The sequence below is a fragment of the Myxine glutinosa genome, chromosome 2 (genome assembly GCF_964187855.1).
Source record: "Myxine glutinosa chromosome 2, kmMyxGlut1.1, whole genome shotgun sequence".
NCBI lineage: Eukaryota > Metazoa > Chordata > Myxini > Myxiniformes > Myxinidae > Myxine > Myxine glutinosa.
Window position 1 is genome coordinate 223,550,004 of NC_136262.1, and position 26,092 is coordinate 223,576,095.

The following is a 26,092-nucleotide window of genomic DNA, read 5'->3' on the forward strand; positions in this document are numbered from 1 at the left end:
CCTAAACATACCAGTAAATCCACCAAGGAATGGCTGAAAAGAAAGAAATGGAGGGTTCTGGAATGGTCAAGTCAAAGCCCGGATCTAAATCCCATCGAGATGTTGTGGGGGGATTTGAAATGAGCTGTGCATGCAAGAAACCCCTCAAACATCGCACAGCTGAAAGAATTCTGCATGGAGGAGTGGGCAAAAAATTCTCCCAGTCGATGTCAGAGACTGGTAGACAGTTATAATAAACGCCTACTTGAAGTTGTTTCTTCCAAAGGGGGCAATACCAGCTATTAGAGCCAAGGGTGTACTTACTTTTTCCACATGCGAAATTTGCATTTATGTTTATTTAAATTATACAATGGACTACAAAATGTAAATGTTTCATGATATTTGTTATATTATTATATCACCTTTATCTATCAATATTGTTGAAATGAAGATCAAATAGCTGTATGTTGAAATATGTTGAAAAAGTCAAAACTTTACATGGGGTGTACTTGCTTTTTCACGTGACTGTAGCTCATCGATTGCTTACAATGACAGGATGCTATGCTGTTCGATGCACGAATCGATTAGAGAAGGGATTTAAAATGTATCGATTCACAGCCATGCAATAACGTCAATTGCAGACACGGCATCGATCTGGCACAGTATCCACTTCATGTTTTCACAATGCACCATGATGTCATTATTCACTACTTTATAATCAGCATCGGTCCCGACATTTTTTGTATTAGAGGTTTCCTCCTATCTTTCACTGTTCAGGTGCAGACAAACAAACAAACAAACAAAAACTTTCTTTTATATATATATATATATATAGAATAGATAGAATACATATATATATATATAACCGGAGGAAATTAAATGGCTACGGACGTAGTTCAGGATAGTCTTTAACGGCCTGTGTTGCATTAAAATCCAATTATCTGTTAAGTTTATTTGTCTCAAATTAATCTACTAATCTGGCATTTTACTTAACTTGACAACTCGTCTACTTATTACCTCTGCCACCGAAGGTGAACAGAGGTTATGTATTTTCACCCCTGTCTGTTTGTTTGTCTGTCTGTGAGCAGGATATCTCAAAACGTTGTTACCAGATTCGGACAAATTTGGTAGATAGGTTGGGTGTGTGGGAAGGACGAATTGATTAGATTTTGATGGATATTAGAATTTCCAGATCCGGACACTATAATTTTCAAGTTTTTCTTCACCATTTGAGAGACAGGGCCAAAAATTATATTGAGCACGATATCTCAATAAGTTGTGGACGGATTATGACAAAACTGGGTGGATTCGTTGGGTATGTGACAAGAACAAGCCGATTCGATTTTGGTTAACGTCCGGATTCAGATCCGGCCCATCAGTATGATCTGAAACATAAAGTGTTCAACTTAGTACAGGTATGCATTGTACAGAGTACCATTCTAGTTTTTAAAAGTATTTCCCCTTAACTTACACTGGAAATGGACAACCACACAATCAGCTTACAACATACCTCAGAGGAGGAGTACCTTTGGAACTGTATATTTCTGGTTTGATTTCTGACCTGACTAAACTGGAATTAGAGCTCTCAATGGCAAAGTGTCCAACACAGTCAGGCCATTGTATGTCAATGTCCTGCTCGTATTTTAAATTGCTGCCCTAATCTGCTTCAGTATCATAAATATATCTCCAGAATTGATACAAACATGGAGCTAGGTGCTGCTGCTTGATGATTATGGTCCACCTGAGTTTGGATGGGACAGCCTGCATATCGATACTTCAAAGGCACAATGCAATGTGCTTCATGATGCAATGGCACCCTACCTTTACTGCACCAGAATGTATTGTTGCAAGCACAGGATTCAAAACCTTGTTCCAACGACGAGTGTTGTGTAAGTGCCTCTGAAACCCCATGTGAGGCCAGGCCCACAACTGCTTCACCATTATTGGCTACATTTTACTGCACATGGGAACTTTTCCCACGTTTTCCTTTCTTCCCAATTATCCCAGAGACAGACAAGACAATGTCTCCATGAGAAATTAACTTAAACAACAGCAGATAACAAAACTGAGAAGCAATCCGACTGGATTAAATAAGGCAATTTATGTATGTACATCTGAAAAATTATAGAAATACACAGGACTGGCCCGATCTCCACCAAATTTTGCACATGTATTGGTTGCACCCAGGGTCAGGTCATGGGCACAAAATATCCCCCTCACAGGGGTGGACAACGACTTTCCAGGTGTTTCTCGGAGCAGGTGTTTCTCGTAATAACCAAATAAACAAACCTATCTCTCCCTGAAGGTGCAAGTCCTGAGGCAAAAGACACAAAGAGGACACATCTTCCTCCAAGTAATGCCACGAGCCTTATTTATGCCCAAAGGATTTGGTAAGGATGTGTGAAGCAAAGGAACAAAATCATCGCAAGTGAAGAGGGGAGGTGAAGAAGTAAATAAAATAATTCACACACTGGAGATTTCATGCATAAAAATCTTCAATACTACATCAGATCATGTGGGGTAGGGAGATTATAAATCTTATGGGTATGCGGGTGTCTCCTGATACCTCAGGGAGATGGATGTCCCTGCCTTGCATAATCCCAGGTCACCTGTGGGCAAGGTGTAATACCTGTCAACCCCCCTTACCAGGGTAACGGTCCGCAGCCATGCGGTTTAAATGGCAGATGGCTCTGCACATCTGGTGGATGAGTCCAGTCGACTCCAACAGCACGGGTGGAAGAGGGCGAATTTCCCAACGGCCAGCAGAGGGACGGAGAGGAGTGGTGACCCCCGTCTATACCACACACTTACCCGTGTGCACCAGGTAGGAAATACACACTTACTTGTGTGTATATAGAAAGACAATACGATGGCAACCATCATAGCCCGAGGAGACTCGACATGATTGATTGAGGCAGAAGTAAAAAGGTGGCTCATGTTAAAATCTTTGTATTTGGTGAGGAAATGCAAAACCAGGAAGCAGGTATGTTAAGCAACAGAAGGGCATTGCATGGAATGAATAGATTCTCAACAGCAATACAATAAACATAGTTATCTAAAGTAGAAGAAATCGAGGAGTAGGTATGTGGTGGTGCTGGTTCGTATGCAGACTGTGGCTGCATCATTTTCAGGGGGCACGACTGTGCTGCTGATGCAGTGCCCCTAATTTCAGTAAGCTATTACTCATTTTGCTGACCACGGGAGGATGATAGGCTGAGTCAACCAAGTAGGGTTGTGATCTTACATAAAATGGTTGCAAGTTATGACCTTGAAACTCGAAGAGAAGGGTGAAGGTGAGACAGGATGAGTAAAGGCAGTTCCAGTGAAGGGAGAATAACAAGGGGGACAAAAGAAAGGAGGTGATTATAAATCTTGGACTTGGGTAGAGACAAACAAGCAGTCCGTTATTCATCAAATCTGCAGTAATTACTGCGAGCAGAATCAGCCAACTTGTGAAGAAAGGGCCCTGTGTACATTGAGCTTAGTGAGAAATGATGAGTGCCAGAACCTGTCAACAGCATAAGATTATGACTATGTATGGATGGCTTGTCCTTTTTCCAAGTTCAGAAATTCCAGTAATTGGTGTGAAAAGATAATCAATAATAATACATTGAGCATTGTGCGATTGAATATATATATACACTACATGGCCAAAAGTATGCGGACGCCCCTTCTAGTTAGTGGATTCAGCTGTTTCAGCTACACCAATTGCTGGCAGGTATGTATAATCAAGCACACAGACATGCAATCTCCATAGACAAACATTGGCAGTAGAATGGGCCATACTGAAGAGCTCAGTGACTTTCAACGTGGCACCGTCATAGGATGCCACCTTTCCAACAAGTCAGTTCATCAAAATTGTAGATCGACATGTCTGTTAATTGAATTTTCATTTGAATACCAGGCCTGAAATTGTCTGGCCATCCAGTCGGTTACTCTGCCTGTGTAGTTGTTTCGTATGTTAGCCTTGTGGTGTTTGTCCTGCACGTGTTTATTTCCCCGTTTTGTCAGCTTGGTTCATTCTTATTATTTCTTGTTTGTCCTGCGTTTTAGTTCGTATTTTCCCTTCCTGCTTTTCCCCAGCCTTCCTCCTGTTTGGGGGATGTCGCCCACCGGACAGGGGGGAACCTCACACTCCCCTCAGCTACCTGTCACTCCCTCCCTTCCCCTTCTCCCCTTCTCACCCCAAGTGTTGTCCTCCACCGTCCCTAGAACCCCGGTATGGCGAGCAGGCGCCATTATTGTGTCTGGTTTCGCTTTTTAAAGGATAGGAGTGTTCCGGCTGGTGGAAAAATCAGTCGGGATGTTTTGTTGGGTGTGCTGGGGTTCAAGGCTGTTGACTTTTTCTGCCTGATCTCTCTCGCCCGTGGGTTTGACGTGTCCATTCATACGGGACAGGGACTTGCCGAGTTCTGGTGCTGGTAGGCTCCTACTCAGTCTGCTGGGACACTGGCAGATTGGGTAGTCGAGACTCTCTCAGAAACCCAGCAGACAGTCATGACCATCCGTCTGTACAATGAAACCGTGAGTGACTGATGTAAAGGTTTGGCCCAGTCGATATGCTGACATCCGTGGCCAAGTATGGCTCGTCCGGAATGGCCTCGGTATTTGGACTGGGACTCGGCAGTACTGGGTCAAGCTGTGGACGAGGGCGGATGGCACGGTCACCCATATCTCGAATGAGATTGTGGTTGGGATGGACCGAGTCCAAGTCTTTTCCGCGGAGCAGCCAAAATTATGCCGCCGATGCGGTCAACTTGGTTACTGGGTGCACAATGAATGTCTGCACACAGTGTGGTGAGTTGGGACATTTGAGGGAGCACTGCACCAAAGTGGTGCGTCGGGGCACACTTTCCACTCCTGCCCGCGGAGTTATGCCAGTAAGATACAGGCTTCTGCGGGTGGGAGTGGGGATGTTGCCCCTGGGACTGGGGAGTGTACTAACGTACTTGTTTGTGTGCCTGCCCCCCACCCTACAGAAAGTGAAGGGAGGGAGTTGGAGGGAAGGGAATTGGAGGGAAAGGAGGAGGAGGGCAAGGAGGAGGGAGAGGCAGCTCCTGCACCTCCACCAGACCATGACCTGGATGTGGCTATGCCGGGTGTCGGGCCCACTGCAGTGGGAGGGGAGGACTTTCAAGAAGTGGTTGCTCCTGGTAGTGGGGTCGGTGGAAACGACCTCGGTGCCAGAAACCCCGCTGCCGGAGGATGGAAGTGATGGCTCCTCCTCTGGCTATGAGCACAATGATACCGGACAATGGTTGGAGAAAAAGCATCGGAGGATCGGCCGAGACAAAGGAAAAGCTCCCATGGGCAAAGCACCACAGACCAAGCTCTCAAGAACTGGAAACGTGAACACTCCTGTGGGGCACAGAGCACCTTGTGCATCAAGCGGCCCATCCAGGTCTGGGTGATCACCTTGGGAGCAGCCAGGGTTGGCCACAGCAGGTCGTCAGGGGAGACCCGACTGCCAATCTTCCCCTGAACGATCACGTTCTCGTTCCCCCATGAGACATTCCCCATCCCTTAACTTTGACCCTCCTCCGGGGGCGGCTGCGGTCATGGCCTTGAGAGGGCTTGCTTGCGGAGGACTTGTGCCTTTCTTTGCCGGATAGCGGGCGAGAGGGGGTAATGTTTTTGACTCCTGAGCAGAAGGACCTTGCCCTGCTGCCCGAGGAGAATGGCTGCATAGATGGAGTCTGGCTCCCGGGCACCCTCGTGGCTCCTGGCTGCGAGAAGAACCACAGGAGGAGGAAGAATGGTAGCCCGTCGTGTCTTGGCAAGGAGGGAGGAGCTTCATAAGTCCTATGACTCCCCTTTCGTGTTTCGCACTGTGAGTGGTGATTAATGCACTAACACCCATGAGTTTTAAATTAACGTCTTTGAACAAACGTACGGGGAGTCCGTACCACGGTCCGGAGGATCACTATTTTTGTAAAACTACATTATTTTGAATGGGATGTCTGCCTGTTGCAGGAATGTCATATTCAGCATAGTGAGTATGGATACCTCCGTGCAAATTGGCGGTATGGATACCTCCGTGCAAATTGGCGGTATGGAGGGTCGTATTGGTCCGGAAGCAATACTAATATGGTGGTAGGATTAGGGTTCCTCATTAAGATCCCGAATGTCGAGGTCCTTCGTCTCAAATAAATTATTCTGGGGTGATTGGCCTCACTCAGGGTGGTGTCGTCGACCCCACTGACCTTTATCAATGTGTATGCCCCTCAGACAATGGGGGAAAAGTGGGGCTCCTGTGCCAGTTGGGGCCCATCCTTTCCAGCTCTGGCCCCGTGATTGTTGGGGGAGATTTTAATACAAGTTTGGACAGATTGCCCCAGGACTCATCGGCGCAGTCCTTAAAGGGCTTGTTCAGGATTTTAGGTTGAGTGACATGGGTGAGAGAAGGAATGATGTCATCCGGACAGATGCGGCTGGTACCAGTCGGGCTGGGATCGATTACTTCTTTGTGACACCAACTTTTGGCAACCCGGACCTGATACTTCATGCAGTGGCATTTTAGGACCATTGTTGTCTGTCTCTGGGTATAGAATTAGATAGGGTGTGTCCCCGGCACTATGAACTCTGGAAGCTTAACTGTCGCCTTTTGCAGGATGCCAGTTAGTGTGTTCCTACGTTTGGAAGTACAGAGATTGGGAAACAGTTAGGTGCCTCTTCCCCACCTCAGCAGCCTGGTGGGAGGAGGTGAAACGTAGGACCGTAGCGTTTTTCCATACGGCCGGGTGAATGAGGACCGTGGGGAAGCGAGAGCATTTGAAGTGCATGCAGGCGTATCTCCAGCACTTGCATAAGAAACTTTGCGAAGGGAGGGACGTGTCGGGAAAAATTCGCCAGGTGAAGGGGAGGATTTTTTGTCTCCTCAGAGCCAGGGCGAGGACCGTCATCTTCCAGAGCAAGGTGCAGGCATTGGAGGGGAACGAAAAGTGTACCAGATTCTTCTTCCAACGATATGCCAGACAGAGGGGCATTTTGGCCCAAATTAATGTGGGGGGAGGCCGTGTTTCAGACCTGGACTAAATTACTGAAGCAGTGGAGGACTCTATATATATATGGACTAAGCCAGATTCTACCCATGTCGATCAAATTTGTGCAGCCTCTTTCTAATGGTAGCCTCGTGCACTTTGACATCAACAGTGGCAAGAGCTACCTGTAGGTCCCGTGATTACATTCTCGGGTTCTTAGAGACTTCTTTCAGCATCTTGCGGTCTGCTCTCAGGCTGAACTTGCTGGGGTGGCCTGGCCTGAACAAGTTAGCAGTTGTTTGGAATCTTCTCCACTTGTAGATGATCTTCCGGACAGTCAAATGATTGATTTCAAATTGTTTGGAGATCTTTTTAAATCCCCTCCCAGACTCATAGGCATCTATAACCTTCTTTCTGAAGGCCTCAGAGAGCTCTTTTGATCTCGGCATGGTGACGCTGCACACTTCAAGAACAAAGAGCAAACCAAACTAAATGTCAGAGGTTTAAATAAGACAGGTTCCTCCAAGATCCTCTCTGACGATGTTCTAATCATTTGTACCTGAGCTGGTGCACCTGATTCTAATTTTAGGTATTTGAAGTAGTGATAAATGTAGGGGTGTACTTACTTTTTCCACATGCGTAATTTGCATTTATGTTTATATATATTATACAATGGACTACAAAATGTAAATGTTTCATGATATTTGTTATATTATATCACCTTTATCTATCAATATTGTTGAAATGAAGATCAAATAGCTGCATGTTGAAATATGTTGAAAGAGTCAAAACTTTACATGGGGTGTACTTACTTTTTCATGTGACTGTATATATATATATATATGGCTTTGTCCTACATGCTTCACTGTAAAAATAAAAACATTACTACTGTACTTTTCATTCAATAAAGAGGGCATAATCAAGTAATCTTTCCAATAAGGAAAAAAATCTATGCTGCAAATTTGTATGATGAAACAAGTTTAAGTGAGAAATATCATTTACTGGAATAAACTCCAGAATTGAGTGATATTACAGACTTTCCCTCAAAATACTTTACTGGCAATACTACTTTTAATTCCATTTAACATTTGTGTCTCCGATTACTGTAAGAAAACAACGGGCATAAATACCAAACGGTCCTATTCGTCTACAAAATCATTTCATATAATCATTATCTCGTATAGATGGGACTCGTGTGAAGACATCATGAATCAGCTCTTGAACAATGTAGCATATGCCATAATCTTCCTTCACTTGCACAGTTCACAACAATCAGAGAAGGTTTGTGATAATTATAAGTTAGTATCCTATCGTTAGCATAGCCAGGATTTAAGAGCAATTGGGGTGTATTGAGAGACACTATCCTCTCAAAACTATTCTTGGCCAATGATATTAAGTGTCAATGTGTTAATGATTTTAAGGGTGACTGGACAACAAATAAATAACAAATCTCACACTCTTACGATGTCTCTCTGAAAAGAACGACTGGACAACCCTCCCATCCACTTTCTGAATAATCCTCTCCAAGAAGTTCTGTCACTCAAGCTTTTGGGTCTCACCATCTGCCATGATCTTTCCTGGGAAAACCACATTTCAAATCTGGCCTCCAAAGCCAGTCGCCGACTGGGCATCCTCCGTCGTGCGAAGTCCTTCCTTGGCACACCTGAGCTCCTCACCACATACAAGGCTTCCATCCGCAGCTCAATGGAATACTGCTCTCCCCTCTGGGCTGGTGCTCCTGCCTCACACCTAGCTCGCCTTCACGCTGTTGAAACCAAAGCATTCAGAATCATTGGAATCTCCCGCGATGAAGTTAACTCCAAGGGCCTCTCACTCACTCACCGCAGGCAGGTTGGTGGTCTTTCCGTCTTCTACCGACTCTTCTCTGGCCTTGCCCCCCCAGCTCTCTCTGGGCTCTGTCCCGCAAATATTCCTACAGGTCGCACAAGATCTGCCTGCAACCCTCTTATGGTTAAACTGCCAAAATCAAGACTCTCTGCTCACCTTCACTCCTTCATTCCTCTTTTCTCCCACCTCTGGAACAAACTCCCTCACTCTCTACAATCCCACTCCACCCTCCAAGTCTTTAAAACAGCTGTTCACCACCATCTCTTATCTTCCCCCATCCAAAACCTTGATCTTTTCTACCCCCGCTAATTTCACCCCAATTCCACTTTTTTGAAATACCAACTTCTGTCCAGGAAGTCCTTGGTGTCCTTGTGTTTTATACTTCTCCCTCCCCCCCCCCCCCCCTTCCCATGCCTCCTCCCCCCGGGCCCTCTCCCTTCCACACATCTCCCTGCTCTCGGATGTTGTGTTTGTGTGCTTCCCCTTCTCTCCCCATCTTGTCTTCCGCTCCCTCTTTTTGGGTATTTTGTTTGTCTGATTGATTTGTTTGTGAAGTAAATGTTAGCTCTTTCACGAGCCTCGATTCAGTATACAAAAAAAAAAAAAAAAAAAAAAAAAGGGCCAACACATGGGCACCAACAATCGTATGATGTAAGTAAACCTCAATGTGTTGGCAATTCTCATTGGCCAAGAATAGCTGCTGAAGGGGTTGTGCCTACACGTTTTACACCAGTTTCTCTTACCCAGGGCAAGGTCTGATGATAATTCATTAACTAGGAAGCTAGCTAGGGTCACATTGTAAGAATTGATAAGTGGGGCTACAAGATGTATTTAGGGTGTTTAAATACTAAAGTTCATGCTGTTCCCACATGATGCTATTAAAATTTATATTCAATAAAGTCATGCAGGAACTACACAGGGACCATGAAAAATCAGCCTCACGCATGTGGCAGGAACAATCATAATCATCATCATCATCATCATCATTGTTATACGGAAGTAAAAGGTAATCCTGTTTAAACTTCCAATCATTCCATCGATGGGGTTTGTATATATATGTCCCACTACTTGACATAAATTAAACATAATTTATTGTGAGGTGTGCATGTTTGTTGGGAAATCAGGGTAACATTTGATGAGAGGAGAACCAATGTTTGTCCAACCTGCTCTTAAATAATTGAAGTGATGGTGCAGTTCCCACTAACTGAGGAAGCCTATTCCAATTCTCAGTTACTCTTTGCCTGAAACAGTTCTTTCGTAGAGCCGTATAACTCGTCTTCTTAAACAACTTCAGAGTATGGCCTCTAGTTGCATGATAAATCGCTGGAACAAATAAGTGCTCGGGATCCATGGCTACTAAGCCTTTCATGATCTTATAAACTTCAATCACGGCTCCTCGTTGTCACCTCTATTGAAGGGAGAACACGCCCAGTTGTCTGAGTCTTTCTTGATAAGCAAGTTGACTGAGTTCTGGTATGAGCTTTGTCGCTCTCCGTTGCACCCTGTCTATCTTATCGGCGTCTGCTTTAAATCTTGGATGCCAAATGACATTTCCATATTCTAGGAGAGGATGGACCATTGAGTTGAAGAGGAGTGGGAAAGTTTCCTTGGTGAAACTGGAAAAGTCCTCTTGATAAGACCCAACATCTGATTGCCCTTGTTGACAGATACAGCTACATGCCTGTGGAAAGTTAGCTCGTTGTCTATAACATCAACGTCCTTCTCCTCCTGTGTAACTTTTAGTTCTTCACCCTTGAGGTAGTACGTTTCATTCCAGTTTCCCTTGCCAATGTGCATAACCTTACATTTGGCTGGATTGAATGAAAGTTGCCAAGTATCGACCCATCTTGCAACTGTGTCTAGGTCCTCCTGCAATGATATTGAGGATGCTCGGGTTGTGACATCCCCATAGATCTTTGTGTCGTCAGCATAAATCTGTACAGAGTTCTGTATCTCAGTCGGCAGGTCATTGACGTACAACACGAAGAGGTGGGGACCAAGAACACTTCCCTGTGGGACTCCACTGTTGATGCTAATCCACTCGGAGTGAACACCATTGAGAGTGACACATTGGGTTCTACCTACAAGGAATGCCATTTCAGAGGTGCAAACCTATTCCATCAATGCTTACCATCAATGCCATCAATGCTTACAGGCATTGATGCTGTAAGATTGGATTTTCTTAAGAAGGCGATGATGCGGGACCATATTGAATGCTTTGCTAACGCCCAGATAAAAGACGTCGATTGATTTCCCAGAATTGATCATCCCAGTCCATTCCTCCATTTGCCACATCAGCTGAGAGGAACATGAACGACCAGGTGTAAAACCATGTTGTGCCTCATGAAGGAGGTTATTATTGATGACATGATGCAGCACTACATCCCTCACAATAGATTCCATGGTTTTACCTACTACCGAGGTTAGGCTTATTGGCCTGTAATTATCTGCCAGTCGGTGATTTCCATTCTTAAGAATCGGGATTACATTGGCTTTTTTCCAATCGTCTGGAAGTATTCCCTCATCCAACGATTTCTTAAAGATAATTGCCAGTGGAATGGATATAACATGAGCTAACTCCTTCAGGACCCTCAGATGAAATCCATCAGGTCCTGCTGACTTGCACCCACTTAACAGCTGGAGTTTCTCTTTCACCATCTTTGGTGCAATATTTATGTTTTCTAGGTGTGCTCCATTGATCTGCCAATTTGGCAGAGGCATTCCACTGAAGTCTTCATTAGTGAACATACTATGGAAGAGTTTGCTGAACACTTCTGCTTTGTCTTTATCTGTCGTGACTTCCGTTCCGTCTTCCTGCTTCAGAGATCCGATACTTTTTCTGCTCTTTACTTTAGAGTTAACATAACGCAGGAAATCCTTCGGATTCTCTTTCATATTGTAGATGAGTTTAGTCTCGTATTCCTTATTGAGGTTCCGAGTTGCTTTACATTGGCTTTCACTCACCATACGGTAGTATTGGTAATCTTCCATACATCCAAAAATTATGTATTTGTCCCACGCACGACGCTTGCGTCTGCTTGTGACAAGAGTCCATCTGGTAGGGTAGATTTGTTTCTTATTATACGTTGTAATGTTTTTGATAACTGCAACAAATTTGTCAATTGCATTCATAAGTTGCTCCTAAAACACATTCCAAGATTCCCTGCAGTCCTTTCTGGCCAAGAGATCAGTCCAGTTGTTGTCTGCCATCTTCTCCCTAATAGCACTGTAGTTACCCATGTTGTATTGGAGGTTCTTAATGTTGTCCCTTTCGACAATAGGGCCAAATTCAATGTTCATCTCAAAATGTAGACAATAGTGATCACTTCGTCCGAGTGGTGGAGCATAATCCAAGGCTGTAATCAATTCAGGCTTATTTGTTATTACAAGATCAAGGATGCTGCTGCTCTGTCCCTCCCTATACCTTGTGGACTCTTGAACCATTTGGTGCATAAAGGTTTCCTGCAAAGCATTCAGAAACCTGTGAGCTGTATAGTTATGTTGACTGTTTGTGTGCCAGCTTTGCCGCTCAATTTCTGGAAAGTTAAAGTCTCCCACTACGAATACATGTGTTTTTGACGTACATTTTGATCCCAGTTAGTTTATCACTTCCAATAGCATTTCATTGTTTTCAAGATTGCTGGATGGACTGTGATAAACACATACAACTATTGTTGTGGTTCCATGGAGTACGATGGAGCATCCAATAATTTCTTTGAATTTGAAATCAAAAACAATTTCTGTTGCACGTAGTTGTGTCCGAGTGTACACAATTACTCCCCGAACACTTTCATCATCAAGATTAGAGAAAAGGTCATAACCTTTTCAATGGCAAAGGTAACGGTAAAGGAAGTATTGGCTTGAAGTGATGTGCGATGTCAATCCTGAATTATTGTCACATTTACTTTTATAACATCATTGCACTTACTTTCAAAGAGAGAATTTTGACATTATGCAAGGCTGTGTAGCATGAGCTAGATTTCAGGAGAAATTTAAAACACTAGAACCATTACCCCCATGGTAGTATGTCTTTAAATTCTTGCTTTTAATTAAAATGTATGCAAATACAATTGACACCCAGTTGCTCATCATGCACTTTTACCTAGAAATATGCTGAATGGAGGAAGACGAGCAAATACAATTTTAATCCAACTTATTTTTAAAACTGTCTCCCTAGCCCTCCAGGTTTGCAAGAAATCTGGTGGTAGTTGCAAGGAAGGTCCGTATTGAACATGCACAGGTACACCTTGCCATCCAATTTTGTTATTTATACACTGTATATATAAGCACGGATCTTTGTCGATCTCCCCCTCTTTGTGAGTCTGTTCCTTATGCACGGCCACATCTTTACAGCTACAAACTCCATACTTTGGGTACAGAAACAACTTTGTGCAAGAAGTAACATGGGCAACTGTGCCCTCAGAGGCTGCAAATTGAGATGGGATTTTTTTTGAGTGCAACACAATTAACCTTGATATATATATATATATATAATCTACATGTATGGATTAATTTTAACTTTTCCTGTCACTGGGGATGCGTACTTTTGTTAGTGACCAACATAATTCCTGTATTTGCATATAATTGTGTTTGCATACAACAGTATTGTACATACACTACAATTATCATGCAACAGACCAAATTTGACGTCGTGTAACATATGTGCGAAACCTACTTGAAAAAACTAGAAGTACCAACATCGTGGGGAATTACTGTAATGATCCCGATTTCTGATGAAAATATTCGCTGCTCCTGTATTAGCTTCCAGGGTGGTATGAATGAGAAAGAGATGGATCGGATGTGACGTATTCTTTCACTTTTCAAAGTCAAGTCAAGTCAAGTCTTATCTTTCCTGGGAAAACCACATTTCCAATCTGGCCTCCAAAGCCAGTCGCCGACTGGGCATCCTCTGTCGTACGAAGTCCTTCCTTGGCACACCTGAGCTCCTCACCACACACAAGGCGTTCATCCGCATCTCAATGGAATACTGCTCTCCCCTCTGGGCTGGTGCTCCCACCTCACACACCGAGCTCGGCTTCACGCAGTTGAAACCAAACCTTTCAGAATCATTGGAATCTCCCGCGATGAAGCTAACTCTGAGGGCCTTTCACTCACACACCGCAGGCAGGTTGGTGGTCTTTCTGTCTTGTACCACCTCCTCTCTGGCCTAGCCCCCCCCCCCCCCACCACCCAGCCCTGTCTGTGCTCTGTCCCCCAAATATTCCTTCAGGTTGCACAAGATCTGCCAGCAACCCTCTTATGGTTAAACTGCCAAAATCAAGACTCTCTGCTCACCTTGACTCTTTCAGTCCTCTTTACTCCCGCCTCTGGAACAAACTCCCTCACTCTCTTCAATCCCACTCCACCCTCCAGGTCTTTAAAACAGCTATTCACCTCCATCTCTTATCTTCCTCCATCCAAAATCTTGATCTTTTCTACCCCCGTTAATTCACCCCAGATCCACTTCTCTAAAATACCAACTTCTTTCGTGGAAGTCCTAGCAGTGTCGATGTGTGTAATTTTTTACCTCTCCCACCCCCACCCCCCTTCCCACGCCTCCTCCCTCCAAGCCATCTCCCTCCCACAGATCTCCCGATGTCCCTGCTCTCAAATGTTGTACTTGTGTGCTTCCCCCTCTCTCCCCATCTTGTCTCCCGCTCCCTTTATTATATGTTTTATATGCCCGTTTGTTTTTTTGTCATTAATGTTCGCTTTTACACGAGCCTCAATCTTGTATACAAAAAAAAGAAGTAAAAAAGTCTGTATGCCACACATTTTAGCTTGATGAAGTATTAGTCAGGTTCACTATGTTTTTTCGTTCAAAATCTTGGTAGATTAGCAAACCTATACATTTTTGGAAACGTTATTACATGGAAAATCTGAAAATCAATGTTTACATTTGCCAATTCCGACCAATTCGATTCGACCAATTCGACCAATCGACCAATTCCATTCGACCAATTCGACCATTCGACCAATCGCTTCGATCGACCATTCGACCATTCGATCGATTCGATTCGATTCGATTCATCGAATTCGATTCGATCGACCATTCGACCAATTCGATTTGCCAATCAATTTGACCGACCTTTGCTTGTGTGGAACGGACTGTGAAAACGATGCGGACTATATTGTCGGATACGACACACAGGACAGTGATGGCGAACTCTAAATGGCATATTCTGTAATCGTGTATGTTTGATGCCATTGACTGCCTGTGTATATTTTGTCATTGACTGCCTGTGTAGATGTGAAGTTATACTGACTGCATGTGTACATATGATTTTGCTGACTGCCTGTGTATGTTTGGTGATATGAATTATTGTGACACATTTTGATGTTATTAACTGCCTGTACAAAATGATAACATGTATTTGATTATGCAACTTATCGCGAATATAAAGACAGTATTTTGCAATTCAAAACCTTTGATTCGTGTCTTACCATTCCCCATAGCACTAATTTGATACTTTCATTGGATTCCTTGTCCCTGAAAATATAGGTTTAGTATATTTTAAAAAGTTTTTAGGGTAATTAGAGGCAGAAATAGAACAAAATATGTATTTTACAGTGGCTATTTTGAAAATCCAAAATGGCCGCCATACAGGTATCTCTCCAAATGTAAAGATTGATTTTTAGTTTCCTTATGCTCTAACCTTTCCAAAAATGTATAGGTTTGCTAATCTACCATGATTTTGAACGAAATATAATTTATTGACATAGTGAACCTGACTATATTATAACACACAAAACGTCCTCTTCTCCTTGCTTCCCTTTGTGGTTAGCATACTTGGATCAACATACTATTCATTTCTGCAGCCTTTGTTCTACATGTCCGAGGCAAAAGGACACCAGGCTTCGTGATTAAGCCTAGTTTTCCATGCATACCAAAATGCTGTACACAGCTTTGTGCATACAAATGTTCTACTTGAACAGCATCATTAATTCATTGCATTTCATTCCGGGCTGCAAACGATGCTGTGATATCATAAAAGCAAATTTTTTTTTTCACAAGAAATTTAAAAAGTATTAATCAGATGAACAAACTATTACATTTCATTTATATATGCGTGCAAACACTAAATTGTGCTGCCTAAACAGCTAGTATTATCAAAGACCAACAATCATGAGTAATGTCCCCCCTCCTCCCCTCCCCCAAGGTGTCCCCCAAGGTTCAGTTCTTGGCCCCCTCCTCTTCATCCTGTACCTGTCCCCCCTTGGTCACTTAATCCGCCGTCATGGTCTCCAATTCCACTGCTTCACCGATGACATCCAGCTTTTCATCTCCACCAAGTCCATCTCCACCGCCACCCACTCTATCCCGACTAACTGCATCACTGAAATAAAATCCTGGCTTCAAATCAACTTCCTCAAACTTAACTGTGATAAATCTGAAATAATCATCATTGGCCGAAAAACGCTCACCAAATCCACCCATAACTTTGCCCTCAACATCGACGGTTTCCCAGTATCCACCTTCCCTCACATCCGGAATCTTGGCATCATCTTTGACCAAACCCTCTCCTTCGACGAATACACTAAACAGATCACAAAGACAGCCTTCTTTCACCTGAAAAACATCGCCCGTCTCCGTTCATCCCTCTCCTCCACGGCTGCAGAAACCCTCATCCACGCCTTCATCACCTCCCGTCTGGACTACTGCAACAGCCTCCTCTTTGGTTCACCCTCAATGATCACCAATAAACTCCAATACATTCAGAACTCCGCTGCCGGTCTACTCACCCACTCCCGGACCCGTGACCACATCACCCCCGTCCTTTACAAGCTTAACTGGCTCCCCCATCCCCCAGAGAATCCAGTACAAAATCCTCCTCTTGACCTACAAAGCCCTCCATAACCTGGCCCCATCCTACCTGACTGACCTCCTCTCCAGACACACTCCCACCCGCAACCTCCGCTCTGCTGGTACCAACCTCCTGACCCCCTCCCCCCCCCCATGCGGACCAAATTCAGATCCTGGGGGGACAGGGCCTTCTACATCGCTGCTCCCACCCTCTGGAACTCACTACCTCACACCATCAGAGACTCCTCCTCACTCACCACATTCAAAACATCACTCAAGACCAACCTGTTCAACACTGCATTCAACATTTAACCCACAGTATTTAACCCCTGACTATCTCTTCTCCTTCTCCTTCCTTTTGCTTTGATTATTTACCTATTGATTTTGTCTTTTTGCACTTGTTTTTTGTACTCTGTCAAAGCGCCTTTGGGCTTCTTGAAAAGCGCTATATAAAATAAATGTATTATTATTATTATTAATGTGTAAAACGATGGTTACTATTATGGTACAACACATTAGTTGAGACACGATATAGTACCCACAAAAAAAATTATTTCCTTCAGCACTCGCACCAGGACGAGTTACCTCCATTCATTTCTACAACTATCCCCCCACTCATCTCCTAGTTGGGCATCGAACCCTCCCCTCAATCCTTCCCAACCAGAGATCTGCACTGCACATTCCTAGCTGTTTACAGGATGGAAGACGAACACGTGCTGCATGAGGAGGCAAGTACAAGATGCGAGTACAGTACTGCGTAGCCATATCATTCTTTTTGTTTTTTAATACCCTCTATATTAAATAAGCTTCCATCTTTGGTGAACTGAATACACCAAAAGCACTAAAGAGAGACGAATGCATCTCAAAATAATACTTTATAAGGAGATCAACATACACAAGGATTGCAAAATAGGATTTCAAACTCGATGAAAAACATGTTTTTATCATCAACATACTCATTGAAAAAAAGTTAATTCGTTAGCATGGTGCATATGATGAGCAGTATTCATGGATAATCACTTTTAAGTTTTATAGTGATGTATAACTCTGGTCTTGACTTTGACAACGCCATTTCTTGTGAGCAAAATGAAACATCATAATCATATGATAATCACATGTCGACAATGCAAGTATTTTTTCATATAAGCTTGTTCCTCACAACAACATTGCAATCTTTATTGAACAGTAATAGCTATTCCTAAATAATTATATTAAAATTTACAGGATGCTGCCAACTATACTAATTCTATAACACCCTTTACTTTACTTTCATTGCAAACCTCAATATGGTTGCATTTGTATACCTAAACTAAGACCTTCAGTATAAGAAATAACGGTTGCATTAATAACTGGAATTAGTGTGTGCGCCCCCTTGTTCCTTGTATTCAACTTTGGTCTCACTGTTATTCGGTTGCATTTTTACACTTTTAACCTTTTACCCTTCATTCCATGATCCTCAATTATGTACACCAAACATAAATAAACAAACAAACAACCAAGTTAATTAATAAACAAACTGATTTTTTTAAAGCAGTGAAGCCGCCTCAATATCTGACATATGTCCTTCCTTCCATCCATCCCTCAGAAATGAAGAAGAATAACTTTTCTAACCCACCGTGTTTAATTTTAAAGAAGTCTAAAGTGTAATTCAAAAGAGTTCTAAAGGGTACTTTAATGGGTTATAAAGGGTAATTCCAAAGGGTTCTACAATGTAATTCTAACGAGTAATTCAAAAGAGTAATTCTAAAGCGTAATTATAAAGCGTAATTATAAAGGGTAATTCTCAAGAGTAATTCTAAAGGGTAATTCTAAAGGGTAATTATAAAGAGTAATTATAAAGGGTAATTATAAAGGGTAATTCAAAAGAGTAATTATAAAGGGTAATTATAAAGAGTAATTCTAAAGGGTAATTATAAAGGATAATTATAAAGGGTAATTATAAAGGGTAATTCTAAACGGTAATTATAAAGGGTAATTATAAAGGGTAATTCTAAAGAGTAATTCCAAAGGATAATTCTAAAGGGTAATTCTAAAGAGTAATTCTAAAGAGTAATTATAAAGGGTAATTATAAAGGGTAATTATAAAGGGTAATTATAAAGAGTAATTATAAAGGGTAATTATAAAGGGTAATTCCAAAGGGTAATTCTAAAGGGTAATTCTAAAGAGTAATTCGAAAGAGTAATTCCAAAGTGTAATTCTAAAGTTTAATTCTAAAGGGTAATTCTAAAGGGTTCTAAAATGTAATTCCAATGGGTAATTGTAAAGGGTAATTCTAATGGGTAATTCGAAAGAGTAATTCCAAAGGGTGATTCTAAAGGGTAATTCTAAAGGGTTCTAAAATGTAATTATAATGGATAATTATAAAGGGTAATTATAATGGGTAATTTGAAAGAGTAATTCTGAAGGGTAATGCTAAAGGGTAATTCGAAAGGGTTCTAAAATGTAATTATAATGGGTAATTGTAAAGGGTAATTATAATGGGTAATTTGAAAGAGTAATTCTGAAGGGTGATTCTAAAGGGTAATTCCAAAGAGGAATTCGAAAGAGTGAGTGAAAGTGAAAGAAAGTGAAAGAGTGAAAATTACCCTAAAGGGTAATTCTAAAGAGTAATTCTAAAGGGTAATTCTAAAGGGTTCTAAAATGTAATTATAATGGGTAATTATAAAGGGTAATTCTAAAGGGTGATTCTAAAGGGTAATTCTAAAGGGTAATTCTAAAGAGTAATTATAAAATCTAAAGGGTATTTCTAAAGAGTAATTCTAAAGGGTAATTCTAAAGAGTAATTCTAAAGGGTAATTCTAAAGGGTTCTAAAATGTAATTATAATGGGTAATTATAAAGGGTAATTATAATGGGTAATTCTAAAGGGTGATTCTAAAGGGTAATTCTAAAGGGTAATTCTAAAGAGTAATTCTAAAATCTAAAGGGTAATTCTAAAGAGTAATTCTAAAATCTAAAGGGTATTTCTAAAGAGTAATTCTGAAGGGTAATTCCAAAGAGTAATTCTAAAGGGTAATTCTAAAGAGTAATTCTAAAGGGTAATTCTAAAGAGTAATTCTAAAGGGTAATTCCAAAGAGTAATTCTAAAGGGTAATTCTAAAGAGTAATTCTAAAGGGTAATTCTAAAGAGTAATTCTCATGGGTAATTCTAAAGGATAATTCTAAAGGATGATTCTAAAGGATAATTCTAAAGGGTAATTCTAAAGAGTAATTCGAAAGGATAATTCCAAAGAGTAATTCTAAAGGGTAATTCTCAAGGTTAATTCTAAAGTATAATTCTAAAGAGTAATTCTAAAGGGTAATTCTCAAGGTTAATTCTAAAGTATAATTCTAAAGAGTAATTCTCAAGGGTAATTCTAAAGGGTAATTCGAAAGAGTAATTCCAAACAATAATTCTAGAGAGTAATTCTAAAGGGTAATTCTAAAGAATAATTATAAAGTGTAATTCTTAAGTATAATTCTAAAGGGTAATTATAAAGGGTAATTCTAAAGGGTAATTCCAAAGGGTAATTCTAAACAGTAATTGTCCCCCGTCGCACTGCAGAGCGAAAGGGGGGACTATGGTTTTCCCCTCCGTCCGTGCGTGCGTGCGTCCGTGCGTGCGTGCGTAAGCGAAGGACCGAATTCTAATTTGCTGTGTGGGTGCAACTAGGCATATGGAAGAACCCCCATTGAAATTAGGTCGCCACGTCAAAATCCAAAATGGCCGCCGCCATGTATGTCTGATGCCATGTATGTCTGAACCTTGTAACCTGCATATCTTGAAAAATAAGCGAAGTACCAACTTCTAATCTGGTGTGTGGGTGTATCTAGGCATAAGGAAGAAGGCTATTGGAAATTGGGTCGCCACGTCATCCAAGATGGCCGCCACCATATATATGTTTGAACCTTGTGAGCGAAATATCTTGAAAAATAAACGAACTACTAACTTGTAATCTGGTGTGTGGGTGTATCTACGCATAAGGGAGAATGCTATTGAAAATTGGGTCGCCATGTCAAAATCCAAGATGGCCCATTTGCGTCTTCCACTTTGTCAACTCACATCACTTCACCGATGGGGGAACTAGGCGTAACGCTTGTTCTGAAGGGTAATTCTAAAGAGTAATTCTAAAATCTAACGGGTAATTCTAAAGAGTAATATTATTCTAAAGGGTAATTCTAAAGGGTAATTCTAAAGGGTAATTCTAAAGGTTAATTCTAAAGTATAATTCCAAAGTGTAATTCTAAAGGGTAATTCTAAAGAGTAATTCTAAAGAGTAATTCTAAAGAGTAATTCTAAAGAGTAATTCCAAACGGTAATTCTAAACGGTAATTCTAAAGGGTAATTCAGAAGTTTAATTCTAAAGGGTAATTCTAAAGAGTAATTCTAAAGAGTAATTCTAAAGAGTAATTATAAAGAGTAATTCTAAAGGGTAATTCTAAAGGGTAATTCAGAAGTTTAATTCTAAAGGGTAATTCTAAAGAGTAATTCAAAACGGTAATTCTAAAGGGTAATCCAGAAGTTTAATTCTAAAGGGTAATTCTAAAGGGTAATTCTTGATGTTAATTCGGAAGTTTAATTCTAAAGGGTAATTCTAAAGAGTAATTCTAAAGAGTAATTCTAAAGAGTAATTCTAAAGGGTAATTCAGAAGTTTAATTCTAAAGGGTAATTCCAAAGAGTAATTCTAAAGGGTAATTCTAAAGGGTAATCCAGAAGTTTAATTATAATGGGTAATTCTAAAGGGTAATTCTTGAGGTTAATTCGGAAGTTTAATTCTAAAGGGTAATTCTAAAGAGTAATTCAAAACGGTAATTCTAAAGGGTAATTCTAAAGGTTAATTCTGAAGTTTAATTCTAAAGGGTAATTCTAAAGGGTAATTCCAAAAGGTAATTTAATTCTAAAGGGTAATTCTAAAGGGTAATTTAAATTTAATTCTGAAGGGTTTCGTTCATTTCTCGGCTTTGCCTATTTCATATTAAAAATGGCAAACTGAACCACTTCCTTCAAGCACGGGTGTGATTTTTTTTTTTTTTTTTTTTTTACTGCCTCCAGTGCCTGGGTTTTGTTCTTCATCAAGTTTGATTCTTTCAACCCAGAACCATTCCAAATAGTGGGTCCACAGCCTCAGCCAAAAGTCCACATCTGCAGGTCCATGACCTCATTGTGTCCAAACAGTAAATCTGGCAATAAGTCTCACTTTCTATCCATCTAGCCATATCATATGGCTTTAGCTATTGATATTTATCTTCCTTGCTATAGCCTTCTATTTATTGTTTTCCATTTCCGATTAGCTGGTCATGGTAGCATCTCTTGGTCATCCGAGACATCTGAATCATCTATGTTACTGTACATTGTTTGTCCTGTTTGTGTCGATTTTTCTTCATACTGAGTGCTGACTCCTGTGTACTTTTTTCATGCTCAATCTACTTATTTTGAATGGCTGTCTCAAGCTCAGATTGTTTTTGGCCCTACCCGGTTTTTTTTTTCTTCATTTTATCCCTTCCCCACACCCCAACAGTTTCCTATGCCCAGATGTATCTCAAATTAACTATGTCCCATTATCCATCACTCTCACTTTATATCCTTTCTTATACCTTCTGTATAATACGGTGTGTACCCCGATTTAGAAGAGGTACACCGTATCCCTGCGCATCGTAAGAGCGTGACCAAGGGTTGGCGTCAGGAAGGGCATCCGGCCATAAAACATTGCCTCAAACAGGGAACCATGATTGTCATGGGGCCCGCAAGGCTAACCCCCGCTCTAGCGGGGAAAATGGCCTTAAAACGATCATTCATACCTTCTGTATAACGAAAAAAACAAAAACAGAAAATGTTTATATTACTTCTTCTTCTTCTTCCTCTCCCACCCCTCTCTCCCCATTAATATAAACCTCTATACACAGCAATTTTAAAAAGTTAAAAATCTTCCAACATACTTGCTTCAAAATGCAATCCTCAAAGTCCGCTTCCCATTTCACCCCCTCTCCATGTCTGCAAACTCATGGCTTATGCCCCCATCGGGTTCACATAGCGCTGTCTTTAATCATGCCTTAATCATTGTTGCCATCCTAGTCCTGATGCCTGTCTTTGTATCTCCACCCTTGAAATCCTTAAATGCAACCCTTTTGTACTGTGTGTGGGACTACAATGGCAAACTCCCTCAATGTGACATACTCCCCCATGTCATCTTCACACCCAGGTTTCCCTACACCCAATCCAGGCTCCCCCACCCCTGCTTCGTGCCCCCCAATTAAGTGTCCATCCACCCCATGCCCCGCCCCTCCTTGCTTCCTTCACTTCCTCCTCCTTGCTTCCTTCACTTCCCTCATCCTGCTAGTTTCCCCTGCACCTCCTCTTTGCTTCGCCAGCGTCCCAGCTGCTCTCCTCTCTGCCTGTATCCTCTCTGCCCTTTCTCTTTTGCCATGGTCATGCACTTTTGAAATTACGTTTACGTAGCTCTCAATTGATTTGTAATAACACTGTGCTAATATGTAACATCATAATTGATAAAGACATTGACTGTACCATCAACTAGACGAGATCATTGGAGTAATCTTCAAGAGAGAAGTCACCTTTTTGGTCATTTATAGACCTCCTTTATCAGCTTTATTGAAGTTGGCAGATTTTTGAGGAGTTACTGAGTTTGAGTTTGAGGAATTACTCCACTCTACCGACCTGCTGCTATGGAGACCTAAAATGAGATTCATAGAGGAACGTTCTGACTATGGTGCAAATTATATTGTGTGGCAATACGATAAAGCCTGTCATGAAGTTCTGGATGTGCACGCTCCTGCGCCAACTAAGAAGCGTTCTTTATGTCTCAAACCGAACTGGCATGATGACAATGTAAAGGAAGCTTTCCAAAATTAACCATGCTCTGAGCGATGATGGCATAAGAGAAAATCAGATGCTGATCACAGGAAGGTCATTGAGTCCCAATGGAATGTTTGCAAGAGTGTTGCGGCTGCCAAGGATGATTTTGATGAAAAAAAAATCTCTAATCGTTATACCAAAGGCATGTGCAATACCGCAAGTGAATACTTGATGATGGCAGCAAGGTTATTCTTGAATGTAGTGATCCATCTGATTTAGGTAATGACTCTTCATTACTTTGTCACTAAAGTAGATAAAATCAGGGAAAATCTGGACAATGCTCCAGTCACCCAGTGGATTTCCCTCATGCAATGACAGCAGTTTCACTCAATTTGTTTCTGTAAATGAGGTTGAATTGAGAAGAGTCATTTAGGAAATGTCCATCAAAGACCTGTGTGTTTAATCCAATGGAAACCTGGCGGGCTAAAATAAACATCTACCTGTTGTGCTTCCTGTACTGTCACAAATTGTAAATTTGGCTTTGTCCCCTGGTGTTTTTCCTGGAACTCTGAGATCCTCCATCATTAGACCAGTTTTGAGGAAGCCTTCTTTGGACAAGGAAGAAGTAAGTAACTCTATCCCTATCTCAAATTTGCCATGTCTAGGAAAATGAATTGAAGAGGTTGCATCAGAAGAAGTATCTGATTTAGTCATTCAAAATGACATTCTTGATCCTCGGTAGTCTGTGTATAGAGCAGTGCATAGCAGTGAGACAGCGCTAATTTCAGTACAGAACGACTTCGTTTGTGCAATTGATTAATCAACAGGCAGTGTTCCTACTGTTGCTCCGTCTGTTCTCTGATTTAGATATGGTGGATCATGATATTCGCAAACACGGGCTTTCTAAAGACCTTGGTCTTTGTGATAAAGTCCTTTCTTGGTTCCAGTAATCACGAACAGATCTACCCGGGTCCATGTCGCTGATTCTTTTTTGGATGACAAACCCCTAAATTGTGATGTACCTCAAGGGTCTAGTCAGCCAAAATAAGTTGTTTCATACCTCTCCCACCCCCTCCCCTTCCCTCTCCCTCCCACAGATCTCCCGATGTCCCTGTTCTCTACTGTTGTACTTGTGTGCTTCCCTCTCTCTCCCCATATTGTCTCCCACACCTTTTATTACATGTTTTATGTGTCCATTTATGGTTCTTTGTGATTAATGTTAGCTCTTACACGAGCCTCGATCTTGTAAAAAAAAAAAAGAAGAAAAAAAAGGGTCTGTTATTTGCTGACTGTTTAAGTACAATACTTGTGGTATTGGACAAATCATCAGTCTACATTCCATCCACTATTTATATACGTATATTATATTTATATATATATATATATATATATATATTTTGGCTTTCTTATGGATTCAACAGCACTTTATGTAGCAGGCTTGACCAGCTATACCAATATGTATGGGGTGAATCAGTTTGGATCGTCCATATGAAAACAACAAATTTATCCTAAACATATAAATACATTCATTCATCAATGTACGCAACAAAATAATTTATGTATGAACTCGATTAAGTCTTGAGGAAATGCTCTCTGATTTGGGAAGCATTGTGTATTGTCACATATTGTTGTGGAAAATTATATTCAACTTGCATTACAATTATGGTGAAAGTCACCCCATGGAACATTCCACATGAGTGGCCTCACAACCACAGGAGGTCTGTTGCCTCAAACACACATATGTTTGTGTCAGTGCTGAGTCTGTATTGCCCAAAAGCACTTTTACTCACGAAGGGTGACACAGGTTACAAGTATGCAATCAAACCTCTCCTCAAACTTGCTTATTGACTTCCATCATGGTTCATGTTCATATACTCCAAACACACACACACACACACCCACACACACACACACACACACACACACACACACACACACACACACACACACACACACACACACTCTGAATGGACAGATTAATTTGCAATTTTAAAACCGAATTTAGTTTCCAAGATGACAGGAAACCATTTGGCCCATGCAATATCCAAACCTGAGCATTTCCGATTTAAAGGAGGCAATGCTAATTTAACCAGGGTATGAGCAAACAATCACATACTATTTTTGAGACATGGAATATGCCTGATAATCTAAATGCAGACAAGACAAGCCAGCCTTTTGTCCATTTCTGGAGGATGGCATGCTCTGCCACGCAGTGTCTCCTGGTGGAAATGCAACAAAAGGCATTTTAAAAAGTTAAATTCTAGCCAAACCAAGTCATTAGGGATCGAATTTTATTGATAATCATCTTTTTGATAAACGTCTTTATTGACAATCATGAGGGGTCGAAGTTGGACTGCATGGAGAATTGACCTGCGTGCACAAAACCAAAAGTATTCTTTTGATGATAAAATTGTACTATAATTCCCTCCGCCACTAAACGTGGACGGACACCCCTGTCTGTCTGTCTATTTGTTTGGTTATTACTTGCGAAAATCGAAGATTTTCAAGTATATTGGTTGCTTGTGTGTTATTACTTGGCAAAAATGTTTTTTGGTCTGTTTGTTTACAAAATTTTGTTTACAAAATGTTTACAAAAAAATTGTTTACAAAAAACAAAAAATGTTTTTGCCAAGTATTTTGGCCTGTTTGTCCGTTTATTTGTTTGTCACACGATGTTTGGCCAAAGT

General features: G+C 41.3%; 1 protein-coding gene and 1 long non-coding RNA gene across 2 annotated transcripts in view; one reads left to right on the top strand and one right to left on the bottom strand.

The window, feature by feature from the left end:
* LOC137420800 (insulin receptor) overlaps positions 1-26,092 on the bottom strand; it is a 352,072-nt gene that overhangs the window by 178,521 nt on the left and 147,459 nt on the right. The window lies entirely within an intron of this gene.
* Positions 12,983-26,092, top strand: part of LOC144890716 (uncharacterized) — a 57,173-nt gene continuing 44,063 nt past the window's right edge. The window contains exons 1-2 of the long non-coding RNA XR_013622483.1: positions 12,983-13,047; positions 17,238-17,339. This is a non-coding gene — a long non-coding RNA (uncharacterized LOC144890716). The remainder of the gene's footprint in view (positions 13,048-17,237; positions 17,340-26,092) is intronic.